This window comes from Rhinopithecus roxellana, chromosome 5 (assembly GCF_007565055.1).
Source record: "Rhinopithecus roxellana isolate Shanxi Qingling chromosome 5, ASM756505v1, whole genome shotgun sequence".
NCBI classification, from domain to species: domain Eukaryota; kingdom Metazoa; phylum Chordata; class Mammalia; order Primates; family Cercopithecidae; genus Rhinopithecus; species Rhinopithecus roxellana.
Window position 1 is genome coordinate 37,830,792 of NC_044553.1, and position 8,136 is coordinate 37,838,927.

Below are 8,136 nucleotides of genomic sequence, written 5' to 3' on the forward strand. Positions count from 1 at the left end.
TAATTATATGTCCAATCTGATGTTTTGACATAACTTTGCACCCATGAAATCATAATCAAATGAACATATTCACCTCTAAGTTTCCTCCCCACCTTCGTAATCCCTGTGTCCACTCCCTCTCCATCAAATCCCTTATCAACTACGTATCTACTTTCAGTACAGATAAGTTTGCACATGCTAAAGTTTTATATACGGGAATCATGCAACACGCACCTTTTTTTTCGGTCTAGCTTCTTTCACTCACCATAAGTATTGCCTCTCAAACATTATGACGCACAATTCACTGAAGTAGGATCTTCTCTCAGAAAAAAACGAATCCACCCACTGGTTCCCCCAGCTTGTGAACAATCTTCAGGTATTGTGTATTTCTTCCCCATCTGGCAGATGCAACAGAACCAAGGCTTAAAAATGTTTTAATATATGTGTCACACTAAATTGTCAGCCTTGGGGAAGGCATCTTGACTAATTTATGCATGCATTCAATAAATGTTTGTCTTCTGGATTTCAGTTGGACCTACACATTTCCTGCCTGTAGGGACGTAATCTAGAAGGTGAAGACAGACAAACTGGAAAATCAAAATAAAATGAGATTAGAGTGCTTTGTTTTGTTAGAACTTTGTAACTCTGGTCTTTTTGTACTCACGAATGCTTCGCTCCTTAGTTGGATGGTGTAGAAATGAAACAAGATGAGCTCCTTGACACTTGCCAGAACTCTTTGGTAAATTGGAAAATTTAGAGTTAGAAATGGGGAACAGGATTGGCCGGGCGCGGTGGCTCACACCTGTAACCCCAGCACTTCGGAAGGCCAAGGCGGGTGGATCACCTGAGGTCAGGAGTTCTAGACCAGCCTGGCCAACATGGTGAAATCCCCGTCTGTACTAAAAACACAAAAATTAGCTGGGCATGGTGGCAGGTGCCTGTAATCACAGCTACTCTTGGGGCTGAGGCAGGAGAATCGCTTGAACCCAGAATCTGAGGTTGCAGTGAGCCAAGATTGTGCCATCGCACTTCAGCCTGGGGGACAAGAGCAGGACTTGGTCTCCAAAAAAAAAAAAAAAAAGAAAGAAAGACATGGGGAACAGGATTCATCCTTGATTGAACTAATCAAAATAAATTCCTTAATTTTCAAGTGATCAACCAGCCTTGAAATATATAGATGCTGACTTTCAATCAGCAATCAATTCTGGAGAATCAATTTATTCATTCAAAAAATATGTATTGAGCCAGGCACAGTGGCCCATGTCTGTGTTCCCAGCTACTCCAGAGGTTGAGGCAGAAGGCTCATGTGAGCCCAGTTCTGGGCTGTAGTGCACTATGCAGATTGGGTGCCTGTGCTAAGTTCAGCATTGACATGGTTACTTCCTGGGAGCAATGGACCACCAGATTGCCTAAGGAGGGGTGAACCAACCCAGGACAGAAATTGAGCAGGTGAGAATTCCTGCTGATCAGTACTTGGATAGTGCCTGTGTATAGCCACTGCACTCGAGCCTGGACTACATAGCAAGACCACGTCTCTAAAAAAAATAAATAAGTATTGAAATATATATTTCAAGTCTAAGTGTCTAAGAAGATGTCAAGAGCAGTTATAGTCAATGTTCAGTGATGACAAGATTGATAAATTCAGTGCTTCAGAAAATGTTTGTTAAATGTTCTTAGACTTTTTTTCCAGAACGGTTCTGTTTCCATTTTGGTCAATGGCATGTCTATTTTTCACTTTCACTGGATCAATACTAATTCTCCTCCTTGTCATTGCCTAGTTACAACAATTCATCACTTACTACTATACTGTTAAAATGCTAAGTAAAATAGTATGAGAATAAAATGATACAGTCTGGGCAACATGGTGAAACACTGTCTCTACGGAAAAAGCTAGAAAAATTAGCCCAGTGTGGCTGTGCGTGCCTGTAGTACCAGCTGCTCAGAAGCTGAGGCGGGAGGATTGCTTGAGCCCAAAAGGTTGAGGCTGCGGTGAGCAAGATCATGCCTCTGTACTCCAGCCTGGGTAACAGAGCAAGACCCTGTCTCAAAATAAAGAAATAAAAAATAATAAAATAATGAAGACTCTCTTGATTTTTTTTTTTTTTTTGAGACTGAGTCTCCCTCTGTTGCCCAGGCTGGAATGCAGTGGTGCGATCTTGGCCTACTGCACCTCTGTCTCCTGGGTTCAAGTGATTCTCCTGCCTCAGCCTCCTGAGTAGCTGGGATTACTGGCACGTGCCACCCTTTGTATTTTGAGTAGAGACAGGGTTTCACCATGTTGGCCAGGCTGGTCTCGAACTCCTGACCTCAAGTGATCCGCCCACCTTGGCCTCCCAAAGTGTTGGGATTACAGGCATGAGGCACCATGCCCAGCCTATATATTCTCTATTATAGCATTTATCCCGCTGTATTCAACCAACTTACTTGCTAGTCCCCCACTAAACATTCAACTGCATGAGGATTATAACCTTATCCATCTTAAATGCCTACTAAGTAGGTGTCATCAAGCATTCAGTCATTTAATAAATATTTGTTGAACAAACAAATAAACTCTCTTGACAGGCCAGAATCTTAAAATGTTACTCTGTCCTCTGATTCTGGCATGCAGAGTGTCATGTCAGATTAAGATAAGGTACCATTCCTAAAGAGTAGAGGGTAGCCAGGCGCAGTGGCTCACGCCTGTAATCCTAGTACTTTGGGAGGCCAAGACAGGCAATCACCTAAGGTCAGGAGTTCAAGACCAGCCTGGCTAACATGGTGAAACCCTGTCTCTAGTAAATACAAAATATTAGCTGGGCGTGATGGCACATGCCTATAATCCCAGCTACTTGGGAGGCTGAGGCAGGAGAATTGCTTGAACTCAGGAGGCAGAGGTTGCAGTGAGTGGAAATTGCACCACTGCACTTCAGCCTGGGCAACAAGAGTGAAACTCTTGTCTCAAAAAAAGAAAGAAAGTGGAAGTAAGAGAACCATGAAACTAAGGCAGGCAGATCACGAGGTCAGGTGATCGAGACCATCCTGGCTAACATGGTGAAACTCCGTCTCTACTAAAAATACAAAAAATTAGCTGGGCATGGTGGCAGGCGCCTATAGTCCCAGCTACTCGGGAGGCTGAGGCAGGAGAATGGCATGAACCCAGGAGACGGAGCTTGCAGTGAGCTGAGATAGCGCCCCTGCACTCAAGCCTGCGCGACAGAGTGAGTCTCCGTCTCAAAAAAAAAAAAAAAAAAGTACTTCTAGGCCAGGCACGGTGGCTCATACCTGTAATCCCAGCACTCCAGGAGGTCGAGGTGGGCAGATATCTTAAGGTCAGGAGTTCGAGACTAGCATAATGAAACTCCATCTCTACTAAAAATACAAAAAATTGGGCCCTGCATGGTGGCTCACACCTGTAATCTCAGCACTTAGGTGGATCACGAGGTCAGGAGTTCAAGACCAGCCTGGCCAATATGGTGAAACCCCATCTCTAATAATAATACAAAAATTAGCTGGGTGTGATGGCATGCGCCTGTAGTCCCAGCTACTCAGGAGGCTGAGGCAAGAGAATTGCTTGAACCTGGGAGGCGGAGGTTGCAGTGAGCCGAGATCACACCACTGCACTCCAGCCTGGGCAACAGAGTGAGATTCTGTCTCAAAACGAAAAAGAAAAAATGGCCAGGCTTGGTGGCTCACACTCAGCACTTTGGGAGGCCAAGGCAGGTGGTCGGGAGTTCAAGACCAGCCTGGCCAACAAGGTAAAACCCCGCCTCTACTAAAACTACAAAAATTAGCTGGGTGTGGAGGTGCGCTTCTGTAATCCTAGCTACTTGGGAGTCTGAGGCAGAAGAATCGCCTGAACCCTGGAGGCGGAGGTTGCAGTAAGCCGAGATCGTGCCATTGCACTCCAGCCTGGGCGACAGGGTAAGACTCCATCTCAAAAAAAAAAAAAAAAAAAAAAAAATTAGCCAGGCGATGTGGCGGACTCTTATAATCCCACCTACTCTGGAGGCTGAGGCAGGAGAATCCCTTGAACCCCAGAGCCCGAGGTTGCAGTGAGCTGAGATCACGTCACTGCACTTCAGCTTGGGCAACAAGAGCAAAACTCTGTCTCGAAAGAAAAAAAAAAAAAACTTCTTGGCTGGGCATAGTGGCTTATTGCAGTAATCCCAGCACTTTGGGAGGCCGAGACTGGTGAATCACTTGAGATCAGGAGCTTGAGACCAGACTGGCCAACAGGGCGAAACCCCAAGTCTACTAAAAATACAAAAAGTAGTCAGGCAAGGTGATGTGCGCCTGTAATTCCAGCTATTGGGGAGGCTGAGGCATAAGAGTCACTTGAACCTGAGAGACAGAGGTTACAGTGAGCTGAGATTGTGCCACTGTACTCCAGTCTGGGTGATGGGGTGAGACTCTCAAAAACAAAAAAACAAAAGAAACAAATCAAATCAAATCAAAAACAAAATTAGCCAACCATGTTGGTCAGGCTTATCTTTTTATTCTCTTAATAGTATCTTTCACAAAGTAGAAGGGTTTTTTTGTTTTCGTTTTTATTTTTTGGGTTTCTTTTGAGAGAGAGTCTCACTCTATCACCCAGGCTGAAGTGCAGTGGCACAATCTTGGCTCACTGCCACCTCTGCCTCCTGGGTTCAAGTGATTCTCATGCCTCAACCTCCCGAGTAGCTGGGACTACAGGCATGCGCCACCATGCCTGGCTAATTTTTGTATTTTTAGTAGAGATGAGGTTTTACTACGTTGGCCAGGCCAGTCTTAAACTCCTGACCTCAGGTGATCCATCTGCCTCGGCCTCCCAAAGTGCTGGGATTACAGGCATAAGCCACGGCACTCAGCCCAAAATTTCCTGTTTTTGAAGGAGAGTTTGTTAACTTTCTCAAATGAATGACAATGGGTACATTGAATCATTATAGTATTTTGCTGGACATGGTGGCTCATACCTATTCCAGCACTTTGGGAGGCTGAGATGGGTGGATCATTTGAGCTCAGGAGTTTGAGGTGAGCCTGGGCAATATAGTGAGACGCCATCAAAAAAAAAAAAAAAAAAAAAAAGGCCATGTGCACTCAGGCTGTAATCCCAGCACTTTGGGAGGCCGAGGTGGGTGGATCACCTGAGGTCCGGAGTTTGAGACCAGCCTGACCAACATGGCGAAACCCCATCTCTACTAAATGCGAAATTAGCCAGGTGTGGTGGCTCATGCCTGCAATCCCAGCTACTCTGAAGGCTGAGACAGCAGAATCACTTGAACCCGGAAGGTGGAGGTTGTAGTGAGCTGAGATTGTGGCCATTGCACTCCAGCCTGGGCAACAAGAATCAAACTCTGCCTCAAAAAAAAAAAAAAAAAAAAAAAAAAAAAAAAAAAAAATTACTATCTCTTACAGTATTCAGGTTTTATAACTTCCCACAATTATTTAAAACGTTTTAGAAAGCTTGACATTCACAAAAATAGAGGTTTAAATTTATTTTATTTTATTTTTGAGATGGAGTCTTGCTTTGACACCCAGGCTGGAGTGTAGTGGCACAATGTCGGCTCATTGCAACCTCCTCCTCCTGAGTTCAGGTGATTCTCCTGCCTCAGCCTCTCAAGCAGCTGAAACTACAGGCATGCACCACCACGCCCAGCTAATTTTTATTTTTAGTAGAGACAGGGTTTCACCATATTGGCCAGGCTGGTCTCAAACTTCTGAACTCAGGTTGTCCGTCCACCTTGGCCTCCCAAAGTGCTGGGATTACCGGCATGAGCCACCACGCCCGGGCAGGGTTTACATTTAGATAAACAAAAGCAGGCCAGGCGTAGTGGCTCTCACTGGTGATCCCAGCACTTTGGGAGGCCAAGTCAGGATGATCACTAAGTCCAAGAGTTCAAGACCAGCCTGGACAACATAGGGAGACCCTTGTCTCTAGAAAATAAAACACAAACTAAAAGCAAAATCCTGAAGTATCTGAAGCAGGACAATTGAAGACATGAGAGTCCTTCCCTCCTTATACTGAAAAACTAACATTTATTGTGTGGTTTTTTTTGTTTGTTTGTTTGTTTGTTTGTTTGTTTGTTTTTTTGAGACGGAGTCTCGCTCTGTCGCCCAGGCTGGAGTACAGTGGCCGGATCTCAGCTCACTGCAAGCTCCGCCTCCCGGGTTTACGCCATTCTCCTGCCTCAGCCTCCGGAGTAGCTGGGACTATAGGCGCCCACCACCTCGCCCAGCTTGTTTTTTGTATTTTTTAGTAGAGACGGGGTTTCACTGTGTTAGCCAGGATGGTCTCGATCTCCTGACCTCATGATCCACCCGTCTCGGCCTCCCAAAGTGCTGAGATTACAGGCTTGAGCCACCGCGCCTGGCTATTGTGTGGTTTTTTTACTTGCTGGGTACTGTTCAATTCACTAAACATGTATTAACTTACTACCTCCTCTCAACTCTATAAGTCAGATGCTATTATTATTCCCCCACTGCACAAAGGAGAAGATTGAGGCACAGGGCAGAGACAGGATTTCAACCACTATAGTTTAATTCCAGAGTTTGTGCCCTTGAGCCTTATGCTATATTACCTCTTGTGACAGTAAGTCACAACTGAGAAATCTGTCACTAACAAGAGGAAACAGATTATATGTGATTCAGTCTTTCACAAAATCTTTACCTCAATCCGTTTAATCAACTAGTCAAAGATCTTTATTTAATGCACTAGGTACAAATTGTTGGCTTATGTGATTGTTTCCAAATTAATCATGCCTCTGGCTTCTCTCTGAATGGATCTGCTATCAGTGTGAGTCCCTGGGCAACTGAAAAAGAGACACACACTTTATCTCAAAAATAAAAAGGAACTATTTGGGGCTGGTGCGGTGGCTCATGCCTGTAAGTGGGAGTCTTTGGGAGTCTGAGATGGGCAGATTATTTGAGCCCAGGAACTGGAGACCTGGCTGCACAACATGGTGAAACTATGTCTCTACAAAAATTAGCTGGGCATGGTGGCATGTGCTGCTAGTCCCAGCTCCTCAGGGGGCTGAGGTGGGAGAACCACCAGGGGAGGTCGAGGCTGCAGTGAGCTGTGATCGCACCACCCCACTTCAGCATGGGTGACAGAGTGAGATGCTGTCTCAAAAAATATATATATACAAATAAAAATAAATAAAAAGAAATGATTTAGGGCCAGGCACAGGGACCACGCCTGTAATCCTAGCACATGGGAGACTGAGACAGGAAGATTACTGGAGCCCAGGCATTTGAGACTGCACTGAACCATTATCATGCCACTCCAGCCTGGGCACTCCAGCCTAGGCAACAAAGCAAGGCCCTGACTCTTAAGAAAAAATTTTAAAAAGAAATGACTTAGAATGTCGACAACATTAAAACAATTAAAATTGTTTAAAGCATGAAAACAAAGAGTCAATATATGAAATGTCCATTTTATGTAACTTTCTCTGTCACTTAAACTCGGACACTCATAAATGCTTGGCAAATTACTACAGAAGCCTTTGTTTATATAAGCAGAAGGTGATTAAACCAGTTCCAACAAATTTTGCTGTACTTTGGATAGAGGATTAATGGATTTTCTTTCTTAGGGACTCTTTCAAAAGAATTACCCTCATTTGCTAGTGGAAAGCTTATAAAATGCCAACTAAAAATACCTGGAATGTTTCAAATATTAATCTCTAACCCCAGTACCTTAGTACAGTGGCTGGCATATCATAAGTATTCAATAAGTATTTCTTGAATAATTGAGAGGATGAAAATCAGTCTTCTTTCAATTGTATTATATGTGATACGCTAATCAGTTTCACAATATACAACTAAAAAAATTTTAAACATATTTTCCCACTTTTTTTTTTTTTTTTTGAGACAGAGTCTTGCTCTGTCTCCAGGCTGGCGATCTTGGCTCACTGCAACTTCCACCTCCCGGGTTCAAGCGATTCTCCTGCCTCAGCCTCCTGAGTAGCTGGGATTACAGGCACGCATCACCATGCTCGGCTAATTTTTTATTTTTTTTTGTATTTTTAGTAGAGATGGGGTTTCACCATGTTGGCCAGGATGGTCTTGATCTCTTGACCTCGTGATCCGCCCACCTCAGCCTCTGAAAGTGCTGGGATTACAGGCATGAACCACTGTGCCCGGCCTATTTTCCCACTTTTAATAACCCTTTCTTTGGCCCATGTTTATTTCTAAAAGGGAAGA